Source organism: Rissa tridactyla, chromosome 3, assembly GCF_028500815.1.
Source record: "Rissa tridactyla isolate bRisTri1 chromosome 3, bRisTri1.patW.cur.20221130, whole genome shotgun sequence".
Taxonomy (NCBI): Eukaryota; Metazoa; Chordata; class Aves; order Charadriiformes; family Laridae; genus Rissa; species Rissa tridactyla.
This window is the reverse complement of record NC_071468.1, coordinates 39,513,833-39,533,889: the sequence shown is the minus strand read 5'-3', so window position 1 is coordinate 39,533,889 and position 20,057 is coordinate 39,513,833.

Below are 20,057 nucleotides of genomic sequence, written 5' to 3'. Positions count from 1 at the left end.
CTTAATTGTCTCACAGATGCTCACGCGGCATGTTTAGAAACCATTCCCTTTGAGAACTGGGTGGTTTTTTTTATAGTGAACTTCAGCTTACCCTACATGTTGTGAATGCTGCGTGAACTGTAACCTTGAAACGGCACTTGGGGCAAGAAGGAATTGAGTCTTGTCTCTTAGAGTTCTTTTAGCAAAGGCAGAAAGAGGATTGGCTTCTTTCAGAGTTGGAGGCTTCTTGATGCTTAGCTTGTACGATCTTCTGTCTCTTTAGGCAAAAATTTTCGTTTACAAGTGTGATATGACTGCTTTAACTTGCTTCTACTTTGTTGCCTGTAGATGACGATACGCGTTTGTCGAGACCTTTCTACAATTATCCTCTGATTGAGAGCTACTATACTGGTCACCGACAGAAACTTGAGCGTTTATCAAGGTAAGAGCTAGAGGAAGACTCTAGAACACTTCCACGGCAAATTCAGAAGTGGAAGGGAATGGCTTTTATCTCAACAGTTGCATGGGCTATGCGTAATGCCGCTGCCAGCAATACTCTTGACTTCAGTGACACGTGTGTTCTGTTGAACAGAGAGGTTACTTTCCTGTGTTAAAATGTTGATATCTACCTCTGCTTAGTACCACTGGTTGGTATCATCATTTTTCGGTAGTCTACTTTATTCATTGGCTAATGTGTATAATTTCTGACTACTGAAAAAGGCCACGTGATTAGGACAGGATCAGTCACCTCCATATGACCGATTATGACCACATGACCAATAGAGGGTCATAACTGTATTGGCCTAAGTCCCCTTCTCACAAGTACGTGGTGTGATTTCGTAAGATGGTTGGAGTTACATGGAGTTGGCACGCCTCGCACTCTCCTGGCTGTCGGATAGAAGGCACTTGCTAACGTCAGCTCTCTTTCCTGGACTAGCTGCCTAGCACGTAGGCGGCATGCCTTGGATTAGCCAATAATAGGTTTTTCTTTGGAAATTGTACTGAAAACTGAATAAAGACCTGACCAAGCTTCGGCGATGGCACTGTGACCAAGAGGCTGCAAGGTGAGTTAAGGTGGAAGCTGCAGGGTAGGAGGTATTGACTTCAAAGTTCATCTTCCTTGGCTTACTTCTCAAGTAACTTACATACAGGCTCGTGTGTTCCTTCGAAGCACAGAGCCTCTAGTGTCCTTTTTCTGCTTTGTGCCATCGGGAGATTAAAGGGCAGGGCTGCAGTCAGCAGAAGACTGGAGGAAAGCCGTCACACTGGGAGGCTGGAATTAGTGTTTAACTCTGTCCAAATCCTTGCTACCTTTTGTTCCAGAGGAAAATGGGACTCGGACTGCTTGATGGTTGATGGAATGGTTTCCCAGTTAGGAGACCAAGTGGAGAAGCTGTGGCGGAGAGATGCAGGAGGAACTGGGAAATACCCGCCTGCCAGTTTGCATGTGAGTGTCCTGTTCACTGAGAACAACAACAAACGGCCGCCCTCCCCGCCAAACCCCACCCAAAAGCCAATGATTTAGGGAAGACAGGCGTTTTTTCAGAACTTTTAATTTTTCATTTCAGGCACTGCTGGATCTCTATTTGCTAGAAAGCATTGAAGAAAACTGCAAACACGCAATTGTATCCTTTCTAGTTATTTTGATTACACCTTCAGGGGATGCACATAAATGTTCTTCAGTGTTGGTCGCCGACCTGTTTCATGACATTTTTTCATTTATGCTTCAAAGACGATGCAAGTGAAAACATTTAGTTTAGCGTTAAGTTGTAGACAGAAGCGCTGTTTTATTTCTTTGTACTGTGGATTTTTGATGACTTTTTTCTTAAACGTTTTGTTGCAAAAGTCTTCTCCGATAGGGAGAAAACAGTTTTAGTAATAAGGGTTGAAGATATAAAATGTCCTTAGTTTTTCTCCAAATTTAAACACCGTTTAAAATTTTCTAAAACACCCATGATGGGTTATAAAACAATTTCTGTTTCAGAGCAAAAGGATTTCTAAGAGTGGTTTACCAGTACCGGATTTTTGCTGAAATCACGGGTTTTCCAGCGCAGCTCACAGTGCTTGCTTTGGTTCCGTTGAAAGTGCAGGCACACGGAATAAGCAACAGGGAGAAGAGAAAAGTCATGGGGCAGAAACTTAATTTTTAAGCTGCTGAAATACACAGCCTTGCTTTTGCTGTTTGTTGCCTAACCCGCGAGGGGAGCCTAGAGAGCAAGGGGCTTAGAAACGCTTATAGCCCAGAGCTGTCTTGTTAGATGATGTCCCTAAAAACGGACGTCAGAAAGAGAAAATGACGCTACCGATGAGTGACCCGCATACTGGTTTAAATCCAGTTTTAATCATTCGGAGCTGAGCTGTACTGTAAGGATGCCACAATTTACACTGTTTTATAGACGCTGGACATGAGGGAAAAACCCAACTGTGGAATTTATTTGCTGTAATAATTGAGCATTGGATGCTCCAGTGTTTTGAATGTATTTTCTGCTTCCTACCACTTTTATATTCTTACTTCATTATGTTTTTCTAAAGGTAATGTGATAAAGTTTTGGTCTTACAAACTGATTAGCCTTAATGAGATACCTGATGTCAGACAATTTACTTGCTGCTGGATATCAAGCGTTCCTTTCCGAGTGAGACAGAAACTTCAATCGACTCCTTTGCAACTGCCTTTGGCATGCCTTGGGGACTTGTTAAGCTTGTTGAAGGTTTTTGGCTTCTAGATCACAATGATTACGAAGTAAGTATGGTAGAGTTGAGTTAGACATACATTGCAGTACAAAGCTATAATCTAGAAAATGATTTTAAAACCCGATCTCTAACTTGTACAGAATTCACTGGCCCTGCTCTTTCATCCCGCTACAATCAAAACCGCGTCGTGGCAGCACAAGAGAATTATTCAGTCCCTCCTGTGCCAAGGGGAGCGTGGGCAAGCCCTCAGATACATCCAGCTGATGAGGCCACCCACGGCAAGCAGCGGGGAAGTGCAGCTTCTCCTCACTGTGTTGCTCTCCAATAGGTAAAGAAATATACCCCACCATTTTGTCACGCAAATCTTGTGAAAATGGAGAACAAAGAATAGAAATCATCATCCCCTAAGTTTCCTTTAAACTTTGAGTACAAGACTCTTGGGGCATCTCTTTGGTTATGCTATTAACATCCCTTTACCTCTGAAAAATTAATTACAGGTGCATGGTGGAGGCTTGGGGTCTGTTGCACCAACATGCCGCTCAGGCAAACTTAGAAGACCTCTTAAAACACATGTACGAAATGTGCCGTGAGATGGGCCTGATGGAAGACTTGCTGAAGCTGCCTTTCACAGACACCGAACAAGTAAGTGGGAGCAAGGAAAAATGTTCATCGTCTCTTTGAAAAGAGAAAAGGCAGAGCCATAACAGATTTTTGGAATGATTTTTTTTTTCTCATAGGAGCGTTTGGAGAAGTTTTTAAGGACCAGTGCCGGTGTTCAGAATCAAGAATTCCTTTTAGTCTACCATCTGCAGCGTGCCAACTACATTGCAGCACTAGAGCTGAATCAATCCATGAATGTAAATCTTATGGTAAGCGTGAAAGTTCTGTTCTGTCAAGCGTGCACGTTTCTGCTGGGTGTTACTAACTGGTTTTGATAGTACTCAATAAAAATCCTGCTTTGTTTTTTTCATACCAGTCTTTGAAACACTCGGAACAAGTTTCTACACCTTTGGTTACAGCTGAAGCTAAATGTTGACCAATATACGTCACTACTCCAAAGCTACTCTATGAAGCTATAAATTAAATGTTACACACCACTGTTGACCCCACTGAGAACAGTTTGTTTGCATCTGAGGAATAAACATGTATCTTTCCCATCAGCCAATCTTACCATTCCGTTATTGAGATACGTATGTTATGCGTGGCTTAGATTACTGGAAGTTGTTTGTGTCACTCCTTCCTGTGGGATGACGAGTAGGTTGTATGTCATCGCTTGTGTCTTGCACGCAACTGTATTTTTCTAGCTGAGAGCAGGCTAGGTGCCAATCCACAGGTTAAATTTGTGTGGGTTTTGTTTGTTTTTTTTAATTTCTGCGAGTTACAGTGTGCTCTCCAATTCCGCAACTTTCATTTCACGGCTTTTATGACAAAAATTCTTGTCTAACCTCTATTTCTCAAAATAGCCAGATTACATTTTGTGTTACATGAACTTGTGTTCTGGATTTGTGACGCGTTTGCCGTTTTCTGGAATCATAGTTTTCCAGTGACTCAAACTTCTAAGGTGGTTTTGGAAGTCGTAGGTCCTGCATTTGAAAACTGTCATGTGGCCAGGTGGTGTGCGTAGGTCGCTTTTTCTTGCTTGTTTTAATCTTCACATCATGTTGTCCAGGGTAATTTCCAGTTGTCCCGTATATTCAGGGCACTGGCGTTTCAGGAAGAACAAGGGAAAGCCTGCTATGTAATAAGTCGTTTGCAAATTGCAGGTGATATCAGAAAATTGCAGGTGATAACAGGTGTATCAGAAGAAGGTTCTGCAGAGTGCCAGCATTGTTTTAACTTCAAGTTGTAGGCTCTGTTGCTATTCCAGTCTTCCTTTCACTTTGCTAAAAGTACCAGGTGAAATCGATGTGTGCGGATGGGTAGAACTTGCCGCTGTTCTGTGCAGTGGAGGTGTTTTCCCACACCCGTAGAGGAAATCTGCTCACTAATGCGAAATAGCCCGGAGAGGTCTGTGCAAGGAACTTCTTGTAATTAGTTAAGCTTTTGCTTTGCGCTTTTCCTTCATCAGAACGACGGCGATCATCGCTTGACCGACAGAGCAGTTGCCAGAAATTCTCTATTAGCCCAATATGGCAAGATCCTTCCACGAATTGAAAGGCAGCTGGCCGTAGAGAGAGCCAAGCTTTACCATTTGCCTGCATTGGCCTCAAGAGAAGGTAACTTTTAGCGGGGGGAAATAGAGGGGAGAATTCCCTGTCACTTGGATGACACCAGGCTGAAATTTTTCCCCTCTTGCTTTACAGTCTCAAGACCAAAGCCATTCACTCCAGTAAGAAAACAAGCTAAAGCAGGAAATGTGCGTCGAAGACCAAATTTTCTGGCGAAAATATTGTCCAGAATTAAAGAATCCTGGGCAGGAATGAAGGAGAAAACCGGTTTCTCACAAGGTGGATTTTAAAGATGATGTCGTTTTTATAGCTGCTAAACGTGCTGTTTCTTCAGCAGGATGTTTCTAAAATTGAGGATGTTTCTAAAATGGGACCTGTTGAGATCCAAACAGGAGAGCAAGCAGTTGGGTTTCAACAGCACCCGCCAGTCCCTCACTAGAGACAGGAACAAGAAGAGACCTTAGATGCATTCACTTATTCAGCTCATCTCGGCTTTGGGATTTAGGACAACACTGTAGAGAAGACAGGGCTGGACTTGGGAATACGCAAATCCCTCATGGGAGTCAATGGAAAATTTGGGATGGGAAGAAGGCAGCAGGTCACAAAGCTTCCGCAGTCATTCCCGTAGCAGTGCAGTGAAGGTGTTTCTGCTTTCGTTACAGCTGGTGGGTACTGATTTAGATGTAAGCGCCTGGTTTTGGCTTGTGGGCCCTCACTGAATTTAGGACAAACTGCTTACTGCTTTCTTGTTCGTAGATTTGTAAGCATAAAAGGAAAGTTTACGCAGACTAGTATTTCTTGACTTTAGTTTTGAAGCATGGCGTGTTGCTAATAATATATCGCTTTAGCAAGTTTTGACGAGGCGGGAGGCAAGAAAATAAGCTGATTCTATGGAGACTGCTGTTGAGGGGCTGCTTCCTTCTGCCGTTGTTGGCTAGCACTGCAACTTAGAGGGCTGGGCAAAGGTCTTTACACGTGGATTCAATTATCCCGACCATCCGAGTCCCTGGAAATAAGTAACGGTTACTGCTTTTGTTCTCACCATAAAACCCCGAGTATCTTCACGTGGATCTAGAAGGAACGAATACTTGCTCAGCACAGGGAACGGGAAGAGACGAGGTGGAGCTATTTAGAATATACTGTGTTGTCTCAGGCAGTCCAAGCGATTCCTTGAAGTGCAGGGTTGAGCTGTCGGATGTGAGGGCTGGCTAGTTTGACAAAGTGTTGCCGACTGGAACTTCCAGCTTTTCTCTCATCGTTGCCTTTTACCCTGTTAGATGCAGAGTGGGTCGCCGTGTGGGCATTTGTCGTCAGTGCAGGAAGTACTGCAATGGGATGATTTCTGCCAGTTGTGGCTACAGCTCGCATTGTAAAACTGCTCACTTTGTCCAGGAGTGGCGGCAAATCGTAGTCAGGAACAGAAATACCAGAAACGGGGCACGCGATGGCGTACACTGAACACTCTCTTCTCCGTCCCTTAAACACAGAAGCTGTCATCGGTAGCAGAGAGTACACTGTATGTTTCTGACTTTACACCCAGCAGTGATCTGAAAGGAAAAGCGGCATTTCACTGTCCTCAGTTTCATCTGTGTGAGTGTGAAGTCAGTCTGTTTGGTAATGACTATTGCATTAACAGGCTTTTTTTTAACTGTAGGTGATGGAAGATAGTGCGCTTAAGTCACCAACCTCAGAAGCAGCACCGGCAACACCAGGATAAAGTGAAGGACATCCATCGGGCGATCGTCCATACAGCTAGGATTCTACAGAGTCATAGTTAGCATGTTGTTTGACTGTCAATAAACATTGTTGAATGTGATGCAGCTGAAGGAGACGGAGAGCTTTTTACACCTCAGAGTAATTTTCAGAGACAAGCGTTGTAATAAGGAATGCCCCCCAGCCCTCCTCCTCTCGCTTAGCTTTTGTAGCTGAGCAGACGGCAGAGGGTATGGAACATCCCTTTGGTCAGTTTGGGTCAGCTGTCCTGGCTACGTGCCCTCCCAGGATCTTGTCTTTTTTCCTCCTGAGTCCTTTCTCAGACCCAGCCTTCGCACCGCACCCCTAGCAGCTCCCTCTGCATCTCCGGGATGATCAGTTTTCCCTCCTCTACGAGCAAAGGAACCCAGAATATCTTCCAGGATGGAGAACTCGAACCCCACGTGGACTGATGGAGTAAGGTGGGCTGTAGTTAGTGATTTTTCCAGTTAAAGGCTTTACAGACCGTGATTACACTTGCAGTTTTATAGAGTTTGCTCAAACTGCTTACGTTGAGAACTGGAACTGCAAATCAGAATGGCAGACTTGAATTTGGTCTTAAACGGCTATGTTAGGCCTTCTGTAACGTCACCTGCCTGCCTGCAGGAACACTCGGAATTAGGAGAAGTTGAGATTTGAGGTTTGTGCGGTGATGTCATCCTGGGAGCTTCGTCCAGTTTTGTATGGACTGTATCTATTTCATTATTTCCCTTTTTATTTTATTATTAGGATTTCATGAAAGCAGTTTAGTTTCTCCTACGCTCGTAAATCTCTCTCTACCTCTCCTCCTCCTCTCCGTGTACGAGAAGTTGGGGGGGAGCATCTGTCACCAGCCATTGGCCAATTCGGCCAAAACCACGACAGATTTATTGGCGCCCGACGTGGGGCATGAATGCAGCTCTGATAGATTGCCTGAATAGTTTGAATTCCAGCTTGTTCAGGGAGAACAGAGAGTTCACAGCATGTCGGTCTTACGTGAAATCTGGTATCGTGCCTTTAGAGAGCTTTGTATGAAGTTAATGGATGCAGTGGGGTTTAACCGGTCAAATATATTGCATGGCCTGTTTCTCGTTTGTGTTTGGACGCGGTGGTCTAAGCGTGCCACGTTGGCGTGGGTTTGCCTTCAGAGGTATAAAATAATTGCTTGGATAACGGTTCTGCCTGCCTATCTTGGGCATCTCGTGATGGAGGCTTTTCCTAATTACACTTTCGGGATGGATTCTTTTCCTAATTACGCTCTTGGTCGTACCTGGGGAAAGTTGACTTTGCCCTTCGGTGATGATGCCAAAGCGACAGTAACAGAATCGGGATGAGAAACCTTCGGGCCGTTTCGAGAGTGAACGTTACTTTCATTCGTACGTGATCCTGTTGTCGGTTTTCCCGAGTGTGTTGCAGGGCTGGTTTATTGTTAAATATCGGTGCAGGAGTGAGTATGATGTGACATGTGATGGTGCTACTCAGACCCCGGGGCCAAAGCCAAAGACAGCAGAAACTCGGGCAGCCCTGCCACCGAAAGCTGCAGTAGGAATTCAGACAACCCCCCCACGGAAAGCTACAGCAGAAACTCAAACAACTCAGATGACTGCCCAAGCCGCAACACAGGCACAAACAACGCCACCGGCCCCGACACCAGCCCGAGCGGCATCGGCTGCCCCCCACCGGCCCCGGCATCGGCCAGGCCCACGGCGGCTGCGCCCCCCAGAGGTCCCGGCGAAAGCCACGCCTCCGCCCATGCAGGCCAAAGCCACGGCCTGGCCGTAGGGACACCGCCGCCAGCGGCATGGGCTGCCCCCACACGGGCCCCGGCAAACGCCACGGCTCCGGCCCGGAGGCGGTGGAGAAAATGACTAAGACAATAGCTGAGCAAAATGAGAAAAGTGCTAAACTTCTTCATGAAATGCTTGAAAAAGTGTCTGAGAAGGGGAAAGAATCCCACTCTTCCCCTGAACAGAGCCAGGTTGCAGTCATTAAGAAACAATGGTAGCGATTCAGCTTTTGGCCACCTCACTTGCTCTTCCTCACTTGGCGGTACAGTTCTGCTCTGACTTTGCGAGCCTGTCCAGCTTGCTGGTCTCCTGGGCACCGTTTTCCCCACTTCACGGTTCAGTTTTCTATTGGAACCAGAAGAGGGAGGGGCTAGGAAAGGCCAAGTGGATGCTACTCTTTGCAATGATGGCGTGCTCTCCTGTCATTCCACCTTACGAAACCACGCTCTTACGGTCTTTAGTTTTTTCTGGAAAAGTGTTTGAGGAGAGTTGCCTCTTAAAATCCCAGCAGGGGGAGGAGGGAGGGGGGCTTTAAAAGCTCACGCGAATAGTGAGTGAGAATGCTTGGGACAGTCTGGTAAGGAACGAAAGCAAAAGGAAGCTTGTTTCTCTATGTTTTCTGCCTTGACCCTATCTTCAAAGAAGCCCATAAACAATTCTTTGGCATCGATTTTTGTAATTCCAAAATTACAAAACGTTTTCCTCTACTGAATACTGTTGGTAATCAAAAAATCAATTTGATACTTCTCTTTCTTTTCAGGACCACAAGAAAAGGAGGCTCTTGGTCACCTCCACCAGTGGAAATAAAATTCGTCTCTCCTTTTGGAAGTGCACTGGATAAAGCCATGGATTGTATTGCAAGAATATGCCCAGTGTGCAAATATGTCTGAGGATAACCGAGCAGTTTAATCCCCCATCAGAACTTCCCCTCGTGGAACACTACTCTCAGGCTTGTTATTTCAATAAAATTGTTTGCTGCAATTTCATCAGTTCCCATGTAACCACTCGTAAATAGCTTTGTTGTTGATTTCTGGTGGGGAAAACAAGCTACGGGCAGAAACCAATCCATAGTGTCTCACGAGTCATTTACTTCTTATCCGTAGTCTTACTGGTACAGAACAGGTTTCTTTTTGGCGTTGGTGAACTTAATACTGCGAAGCTTAAAGCTTGATGCCGGTGTCTGCCAAGTAGCGAAGGGTTGTTACAAATCTGCTGAGCCGGGGCGGGCTTCGTCCTTCCTGGCGGCAGGAGCCCGGCCTGGTGCACCCCAGACCTGGGGGTGTCTCTGTCCCAGACCCTTGGATGCGGCTGCTGCTTTCCCGTTTGCAGGTCAGGCCAGTAGCAAGGCTGAGGGTGCACCACACACATGCACGACAGCAACGCGGCTGGCTACGCAGGCTGCCAGAGACGGGGCCGTGCCTTTACCACCTGCCATCTTGCACTGGGGCAGCTCACAGAAAGCCGCCTCTCTGGCTTGTTGCAGTTGAAGCTCACGAGTGACACCAGAGGCATGCTGTCACTCTGCAGGTTCCCCCACGCAGCCACATTTGCAGAGCCCCAGAGGATCAGCAGAGCCTTGAGCCCAGCTGTCGTCTGTGCCCCAACTCTGGGCTCCGTCTCTGACCTCTGGCTGAGACACCGCATCTTTCCAGAGCTGGCTTTTCCTCCTGCTCACTGGCTAGCCCACCCTGAGGTCTGCTAGCGGTTTCCTCGTGCACATTTGGCTAGGGGAAAATACAACAAAAATACAATAAAATGGTGTACTGAAATGTATGTTACGATGGAGTTTAGAAAGTCTTCTCTGATAAGAGAAAACAGTTTTAGTAGGAAATGTTGAAAATATCAAATCCCTTAGTTTCTCTCAGAGTTTAAACACCGTTTTAAATTTTTTAAAACCCTCCTATCTGTAGCAAATGGCTTCTTACTAGAATGATGTGGTGAAATATCCTGTTTCAGAGCAAAAGGATTTCTAAGAGTGGTTTACCAGTACCGGATTTTTGCTGAAATCACGGGTTTTCCAGCGCAGCTCACGGTGCTTGCTTTGGTTCTGTTGAAAGTGCAGGCACACGGAATAAGCAACAGGGAGAAGAGAAAAGTCATGGGGCAGAAACTTAATTTTTAAGCTGCTGAAATACAGAGCCTAGCTTTTGCTGTTTGTTGCCTGTCTCTTTTACCTTCTAATTACTTCTTGTCTTTACAGAACACTTTCAACGTGCTGGAAATCTATAATGACCAGGTAATGAGGTCGCTTTGCTTCCATATTAACAAATCTTAGTTTTCTGTGTACATTGATTTCTTTTTTGCTCATTGTAATTTGAAAATCATCCTTTATGCTCTCTTAACGTGACCCTTCTGGGCATGTTGGCTGAAGTGTGTGGGTGCTGCCTGGACCTAAGAGCATCGTTTTGCTGCTTGAGCCACCCGGCTGCTCTGCCGTAACACTGGCCAAGCTGTTTCATCTCTTGTAGTACATTCCTTCTTTCTCTTTTCTGGGTTGTCCTCCTTTTTTGAAGAAAAAAGGGGGTTAAGAAGGAAGATCCGAGGGCTGGAGCACCTCTCCTATGAGGACAGGCTGAGAGAGTTGGGGTTCTTCAGCCTGCAGAAGAGAAGGCTCTGGGGAGATCTTACAGCAGCCTTCCAGTACCTAAAGGGGGCCTACAGGAAGGATGGGGAGGGACTCTTTATCAGGGAGTGTAGCGATAGGATGAGGGGTAACGGTTTACAGCTGAAGGAGGGTAGATTTAGATTAGATATCAGGCAGAAATTCTTTACTGTCAGGGTGGTGAGGCACTGGAACAGGTTGCCCAGGGAAGCTGTGGCTGCCCCTTCCCTGGAAGTGTTCAAGGCCAGGCTGGATGGGGCTTTGAGCAGCCTGGCCTAGTGGGAGGTGTCCCTGCCCAGGGCAGGGGGGTTGGAACTACATGATCTTTAAGGTCCCTTCCAACCCAAACCATTCTATGATTCTAAAAGATTCGTACCACTATTAATGCATCACTCAAATGGAGACCATTTCTGTTTTCAGAACAGAAACGTGGCTGACACAAAATCGATCTCTCGCTTTCTACGTTAGAGATTGAAACCCCACTTCTTTTGCAAGAGTTCTCTGCATATTTGGAAAAATTTAACTAAATAGAGATAAATGCAGCTATAAAACTATAAGCACCTGTTTTATATAAACGCCGTGTTCTTTACATAAAGCGAGGCAGTATTATAAAACAAGTAGTTTTGTTTCCTGGAATCTGAGATTACTGTTGGTCCTGTGCACCAGATGTTGCATTCCTAAATAAGATGAAACCCCCACAGGGTCCTCTTTGTCTCGGGTGAATTAACTGTATACTCCAGCACCTTTGAAGAGGTATTTTTTCTTAAAGCAAGTACTATCAAATGAAAGATGGAAGAATACAACTAGAAAACGTGCACATGTGAAAATGTTGACTGTAAATGCTGACAGTCTTCAAACAGCTTACCTGAGTTTCTTCAAATGCTAACTTTCTTACTGTTCTGAACAAATTTAAGGACAGATTCTTCAACTGTTACTTGTACCAATACCATCGACGTGGTTTTGAGGTTTTTTTTACGTTGGTGCTAGCGTAAGGCAGAGTTACCAGGATTTGAGCACCTTCAGTATTCACTTTGACAAAAACCACCTCTGTCTTCTCATCTGTCTGTCTCTCTTTCTCCTAAATTGCTAACCTGCTAAAAAGAGTTAGTTTATAGCCAGATTGCTAAGACACTAGGATTCTTCTTTTATGTTTAAGGACTTTATGGTCATCTTTTCCATGTTAATCCCTATCTCATTTTTGGTAGGGTTTAAAACTAATTTTAAAAACCTCCTTCAAAATCCAATGGCAGGTAATACGTTTGATACGCTCACAGACTGCAGCCGAGACTCCAGCAGACCTCTGTTACGAAGGAACTCTGTCAACCTGACGATACGCTGAAAGGCACACTTTCATAGTTTTTCCCGCTCTGGTCTCGGTGCCAATTGCGGTCAGGTGCTGGGCAAAATGAGAAGAGATACCAGCTCAAAGTGACTGACAGCTGAGGAGGAAGGAAAGGGTGAATGTGCCAATAAGGGAGGGCAGCATATTAAGAGCTTATTCTGTATTCTTATTAACGCACGGCGTATATTTTGACAGCTAAGTTATGTGACGGAGGTAGCTCTTTTTCCTGAGAATTCTGGGTCTCTCTCGTGTGCGTGGCTTAATTCAGCTTCTTTCCTTCCCTTTCTCTCCCGGCAATGCAGCACAGAGTTGAAACGTAGAGCGTACAGATGACCCCTGCTGCCAGGCGTTGGTTGTCTGTGCTTCCCGATGCCGGATCCCAGCGACAGTGCCACACAGAGCTATTCCTTCCTGCCCAGGAGCAGTTTGCTTCCCGGCCACTTCCCCAGTCCCTCGTCTCCTTCTGCAAGAGAAGGTTCCCTCTCTCCTCCTGGCCTTTCTGGGGCTCAGAACTGAAAACGGCCCTCTTTGCAGTCCTTCCAGACAGGCTTTCGCTGGGACTCCAGCACTAATTATTCCTTCTTATTCCAGCTCCCCTGAAAAGAGCTCAGGCACTTAGATGTCTGCTGTCCCAACGCGGTTCATGGCTCAGTGACCGCGTGGCTGCAGCTGCCTGGCTACGAGGAGATATCAGGAGCGGAATCACGGAATCACGGAATCTTCAGAGTTGGAAGGGACCTCTAGAGATCATCTAGTCCAACTCCCCTGCTAGAGCAGGATTGCCTAAACCACATCCCTCAGGGCTGCATCCAGGCGGGTCTTGAAAATCGCCAGAGAAGGGGCCTCCACAACCTCCCTGGGCAGCCTGTTCCAGTGCTCTGTCACCCTCACTGTAACGAAGTTTTTCCGTGTATTTGAACGGAACTTCCTATGTTCTAGCTTGTGCCCATTGCCCCTTGTCCTGTCGCTGGGAACCATTGAAAAGAGCCTGGCTCCGTCCTCCTTAAACCCACCCTTTAGATACTTGTAAACATTAATCAGGTCCCCCCTCAACCTTCTCTTCTCCAGGCTAAAGAGTCCCAGCTCTTTCAGCCTTTCCTCATAAGGGAGGTGCTCCAGTCCCATAATCATCTTGGTTGCCCTACGCTGGACTCGCTCCAGTAGTTCCCTGTCCCTCTTGAACTGGGGAGCCCAAAACTGGACACAGTACTCCAGTTGTGGCCAGAAGATTTAACGTTTCCCGCACCAGTTCAGTCCTGCAAAGAGCTGAATTGCTTTCACGTGCCGATGAACGCAGACCCCTTGTTGTGTCTGAATTAGGACTCCATCTGACCCGGAGATGAGGCCCATGTGAACCAAGACCCCCAGAAGCCTTGTCTGGGGTGGGCGCTCCCTGACAGCGGCTGCTCTCCCCTTACTGCCTGCTGGCCAGCTCGTGCTCTGCTCTATTAAGGCATCTTAGCAGCACTGCTGCATTTCTGCCTGGCGATACAGGAGTAGTACTTAATATCTGTGACTTGGGATTTTTTTTCAAAGGTGTTCTGTTTGGTTTTTTTCTCCACAGACACATTGTTTTTAAAAACTTGAGAAGAAAAGAAGACAGCTCTGCCTTTGAGAAATGGTCCCTGTCCTCATCCGCAGCACTGGCGTGGGCACATCCAGTTGCTCAGAGTCAGTTCCCTTATCAAGTGCTGATCAAGACAAAAGCCCAAACCCAGTGTAAGTAAGGCTATTGCAGGCAGGAGGGAGAAGAGTTTCTGCTGGCTGGGAATGAGTGGCGGATCCGGAGCACACAGGCCACGTGGGAGTCCCGTCCGGAGGAAGCCTGGAAGGAGTGGGAGCACCAGTACATTGCTGTGGCTCAGGCGAGTTTCCCAGTAACGGGCATTGCGGCCAGATCCATTAACCTCTGGTCTTCTGAGTCTGATGTTTTCCCCTTTTTGTCATCTTTAAGATTTGTTACTCACGCCCCTCTCTGCCCTTCCTTAATAAACCGTGACTCCAGGTCTGGAACTTCTGCCAATAGAAAGGAAGCGTGGCGTCAGTCTTTCAGATCTAATAATTGCTTCCTGATCATGTTTGATAAAATGATGGGGGTTTGATAAAAATTAGGGACTTAATTCTGTCGGGAATGCTGAGCCCTGTGTGGGGTGTATGGCTAACCGGGGTCGTTCAGGTGCTCCCTCTGGATGGTTGTATCGGTCTTGGCTGGCAGCTGGCACAGGCGTTTGGGCACACAGTACCGTACCCTGTTCTGCTGAGGACAGCTTCTTGTTCACCTGCTGCATCAACTGGTTTTCCTGCATTGACCTGCCTGGGGTTTGCTTTGTTAAGACAGTGAAACGAACATAATCAGGCTTCTGTTAATTTTGTGCCTTCTCCCTAGGAAGCTGTCGGATACAGTTTTAGAGAACTAATGGTGACAAGGCTTTGCTGGTGTGGTATTGCTTGACTTGTGTGGTGGAGAGAAGCCTTAAATTGGCAGGAGAGAGTCACCAACAAGCCGGGCCTGTTGCACGTGTTGCAAATGCATTTGCAGTTGGGCTTGTCAGGTTGCTCTTTGTCAAAGTATGTTTCAGAATGAGATACGCAAAAGCCGCCTGGACACGGTCCTGGGCAGCCTGCTGTAGGTGACCCTGCCTGAGCAGGGGGGCTGGACCAGAGGACCTCCAGTGATTCTGGAAGGCCTTTCTCTTCATTGTGATGCTGGGATTCTGGAATTCGTGCTGGGATTCTGGAATTCGTGCTGGGATTCTGGAATTCGTGCTGGGAGAGGCGAGCGGTGTGGTGTGCTGGGAGTGCCTTGCTCACCACTGTCTCCCTGTGCTGGGAAGGCTGCGTGTATGTTCTGTCCTGAGACACTCAGCGCCTACGTCTGTCTGTCCAGGTGCACCGAGCAAGGTAAAAAAGAGCGTAAGGTCAGAAGTGCCTTTGGGAACTGCTGCGAGCTTCGCCACGGTAGACGGGGACTGCAACTCTTGAACGGAAGTATAGTCGTGTTGGGGAATAACCGCAGGAGGTAGCTGGGTAAAGTGGCTCCAGCGTCAAGTTCTGATCTGTGTTGGTTTTGTTTGTTTTTTCATGGAGAGGGATGTCAAATCTGTGGTCTGCATCAGACACAGGGTCTTCGCTGTTGGGGGCTGTTGGGGTAGAGAGCTGAAATTCTTTCCTCGTCTCACCTTCTGCCGTAGCTTTGTGCTTGTGGAGCATCTGCACAAACTCTGCAAGACAATCTGTAGGCTGCACGTGAGTGAAATAAGGCCGATTGTAGGATTCTGGTACAGACCGTCTCTGTCACGCTGGTGGCTTTTTAGACTACAGCTTAGGGCTTGGATGAAATGTAGGGTTTTTGCCTAAACCGCCGGGAGCGGGGAGGCTTTCTGCCTAAGCGGGAAAGACCTGACCCGGTGGTACTCCCTAAATCACCTGCTCACTCACTCGCTAAATCCTCTTTCTGCAGGAGTAAAATCCGGCAAAGTGCAAATTCACTGAACCTGACGACTACGAGAGTGCAGAAAGTGACTTTTCCATCTGCTGCTCCTCCAGTGCTTGTGAGTTGCTTCCTGTTTCTCTGGGGAAAATGTCATGGAACCAGTCATTAACAACAATTCAAAAATTGGTATAACTTTTATAAACCCTTTTATAACCCTTCCCTGAAATCACTTTAGCTTCTACCTCTGGCGGAAGGAAAGAACGACGCCTGTCAGCTGCAGCCTTTCCCAGAGAGCTAGGGAGTCTCTCCGTGCAAGAGGGAGTTAAAAGTTGCCTTAAAAGATGCCTGACTGTGTCCTGGGTGGTGTCCTTTCTAAAAGTAAAGGGGTTTTTAGCCCTCCCTGCAAACGGAGTGTGTCGTTTCACCCGGGTATGAGCTAGCAGCCCGGGCTGACTGCCACAAAAAGGAGATGGACAAATTCCCTCTCCTTCTTCCCGATGCGTGGTCCTGCCTCCTTCCTTGTGCCACCTCTTATGCTTGCTGGTTGTCTCTGCAAGGCAGTTGAGCTCTCGAAGCTGGTGGAACACCACCTGCTTTTCTGGGTGAGTTTCCTGCCTGCTCAGGGAGTGAACTTGGCTCCTAAAGTGCTCTAAGGCACTGTTAAGGCAGTGCGAGGTGAGCCACAGGAGTACGGTAGTAGAACAAAGGAGCAGATGGAGAGATGGGAGGCGGCGGCAAGTCCTCTCTTTTGGTGGCCGGGAAGTCAGCATGTTTTGTGAAACCATCTCTTCAGCTGCGGCTGGCCATATTTTTAGCTTTTTCGTCAGTAAGCCCATTGCATTGTTGGCCCTTGAAACGGATTTTCAGGTACTACTGTCAGTCAAAACTGACGTCCCTGAACCCTGACGTGGCTGAATGCGATTCTGCTTGAACATGTAATTTCTCCATGTTTATTTTTCTTGGAGCTTTTTAATGCAAAAATCTATCCTCAGCCTGTGACTCGTGGTACGCTCCTTTCTTTGGAAATAGTTTGGAAGTCCTAAGTACCTAAGGTGAAGAACAATGGTAATTTTGGCTGCTAGAAGACAACTGACAATAAGTAACAAAGGGTAAAGTACGAAATCAAGGGAAAGGACAAATGGAAAGTTGTACCTGTTACTGAGAAGCTTTTTAAAATCTGATTTTTCTCAGCTCCCATCTTCCTAACCTGTGTGAGTAGACTTGAACTCAGTGTATTGGGCTTTTTCCTGTTATTTCTCTGTTGATACGTCTGGGTCACTTTTTGTTGGTGATCTCACAGGCATCAGAAAAGCAAAGGATTCTCCTTTTGCTCTGCTGGGAGAGCAAAAAGTCTCCCGAGTGCCATTATTTGCAAGGAAAAGAGCTAGAGGTGACGTCTAGGGGATTTTTCACTGCATACTGATGAAACTTGTGTCACTCTCAAGAATATTTCTGGCTGGCGTGAGTCTAGTTGTGCAATTTTTTCCTGTATTTACAGTGAAGAATGCAAGACCTAACAGCTGAGGTTACGAGCAGTCTGCTGCAGTTTCCAGAGGTGACTCTTCAGGCACCTGGGGAAGATGAGGGAACCCTCGGCTCTGTGCTGTGCGGGAGGTTTTCTGGAGGTGAGCATTTTCCTTTAAATTTGGTCTCGGTATAAAGCTGTTCTTGCCTGGAGGCTACCTGAAGCCTCAGGTCATCGTATCAGCTGTGTCAGGTTGGTGCTGTTAAGGGGCATCCTGTTTAGAGAGAGAGAACAAAAAGGGTGCTTCAGCGATGACAAATGCTAATATTAAAACGTGAGTGTAGTTAAACTTTGAAGTGGACTTTCCAGGTGATGTGACAGTAGAGCTGGGTGCCTATCTGGAGGTCTAGGCTTCTGTTAAGACCAGGTAGAATCTATCTACCTGAGTGTAAATGCAGGAATTGAGCTCATACTTCCTTTGGGCTGGCAGTAGTTCAGTGAAACAAAATGCCTTCAATTCTTCCTCTACGCTCCAAGACTTGTATTCCCATATGCGTTTAGATCATTTCTAGCAAAACCAAGGCGAATATGGTATAAAGGCTGTCGATCAGGACCTTGTAATCTTTATCCCAAACAACCCAGATTCTTCGGTGCGGGAATGACAAGTACAAATGCAAAATAACAAGGTGGTTAATTTTAGGAAGGATTGCTTGGGGATTTCAACGGGTGATTTTGAATCATTGACTAGAATGAGGTAGGTCGGTCTTCCTCTGCTAGGTACGTTTATTGAAGGAAAGGGGCAGGCACTGTGATTTTTTTTCAGCTGTTTTCAGTCTTCCGTTGGACATTTGCTTCAGTCCTCTTTCTTTTCTCTCACAGGGAGAAACGGCCTGGCGTGGTTGGCACGTGGTCCTCACCTTGAGGTGGTGAACTCTGTGACAGGAGAGCGGCTCTCTGCGTACCGTTTCAGTGGAGTCAATGAACAGCCTCCCACTGTTCGTGTGGTGAAGGAGTTTTCCTGGGAGAAGAGAACTGGACTGCTGGTTGGGTTGGAAGATGCAGAGGGAAGTGTTCTCTGTCTGTACGACCTTGGACTCTCAAGAGTGGTTAAAGCAGTTGTTCTTCCCGGGAGGGTAGGTACTTTTTAATTGGAGAAACGAAGCTTTGATGTTGTTAGGTGCTGCGTAGGCCTGTTTTAGGACAAGCTTTGGAGCGTCTCTTTGTAGGAGGTATTTTTTCTATTATGCGTTAACATCCTGTCACTTGAGAGTATCCAGTCAAGACGGTGTTGCTGTAAAATCTTGGGCTTAATGTGCCATTATTGTTTGAGTTTACTGAGAGTAAAACAAGTTTTCTGGTTTTATTGTAGAGCACAAAGTTACCTGATTCTCTCCTTCCACAAAAAGGCATTGAAAAGCACCTTTTTTTGGCCCTAATTGCTTGATTTCCATCAGAAATACCGTCTTTAAAATGGCTCAGAATTCCATAGTTGTGCTGTAAATGACTTCGACACATTGCCTTGAATCTCAGCCTAGCAAGCAGGCTGAGGAGAACACATTTTTCTGTTGACTTAGGAGAGGAAAAAAGAGCCTCTAGTGAGTTATCTGACAGATTGTTGGGAGGTCACCTTTCAGCCTGCAGTCCTTGAATCTCTGCTCTCTGACTAGTGTGTTTGTGTAGATGGGACACACTGGTGTAATGTTGCTGATGTTTTCTGTCTTCTGTAACCCAGAAACTCAAATGATGTGTGTCCCCTAGCCTCATTATCTTAATGTAAACAAGAATCGGTGGAAGTCAATAGAACATCAAGATGCGCTATATTTTTATCATCTTAGAATCTGCAACAACTAGCTAACTAACTTCTTAGCCAGCTTTCCATCAGGTGCTTTGGTTTGACTTGCTAGAATACAGGTGGAGTTTTGTTTGTTTGTAATGCTACAGTGTGATGACTAGTAGTAAGCATTCGTATTGGGGTCACTGAGAGAGAGAAATACGTGCAGCTTTAGCGCAGGAGTCTTCGTGTGCTCGTGTCTCTGCTCTAGCAGTCAGTGTTGTCCTGGGATGTGCTGCAACGTGTGCTGAAAGGTCTGTCTTCGCCTTGTGAGACAGTTGCGTGCAGACTGCTGGGCACGTGAAAGAGCAGCGTGCGCTTCCTCCTTTAGGTGGAGTCACCTTTTTATCTGAGAAGCTGCTGCTTTAGGCTGGCTTTTAACATTTTTCTCAACATTCGTGAAAGCGCCGGTGTGCATTTAAAGCTTCTTTTCCTTTATGTGGTTGTTACTTTTCTTCTAAATGCGGACTAGTGTGAATTTTACTAAGCTGGTCTCTCCCTTCAACGCTTTCTAAATACGTTTCACTCCCATGGAAATGGTGTGTCTCCCATGCAACTTGGCCGCTGCCTCGTCTGACTCTCGAGCCCTGATTTATCCTAACGCCCGTTTGTCAAAGAAGGCATAGACTGTATCGCGGTGCTGGTGGGCTGTGAGCAGTGGGAGACCTCGATGTAGTTGTGTTTGTCTGTCTTAAGCCCCTTGAATACGATAAAGTTTCTTGCGTATAACTGATTTTCTGTGTTTTCCTCCAGTTAATTACTGCGAAGTAGGAAATGGAAATTGCTAAGCTGTACTAATAGAATGCCCCATGTAAGTTGAAGTTAAGTCACTTACCCGCAGGAAATCTAGTAAATGGAAGGCAGTAACAGGTTTTTGTACGGGGCTTTTTTGTCTTTGTCTCTTTTCTTGATCTAATTGCAAACAATGCTTTGATGCTCCTGTATTTACTTTTTCTATTGAGCTTGTCAAAGAGCTCAAATAGTAACTTGTAGTTTTCCTGTAGGTAACCGCTATAGAACCCATAGCG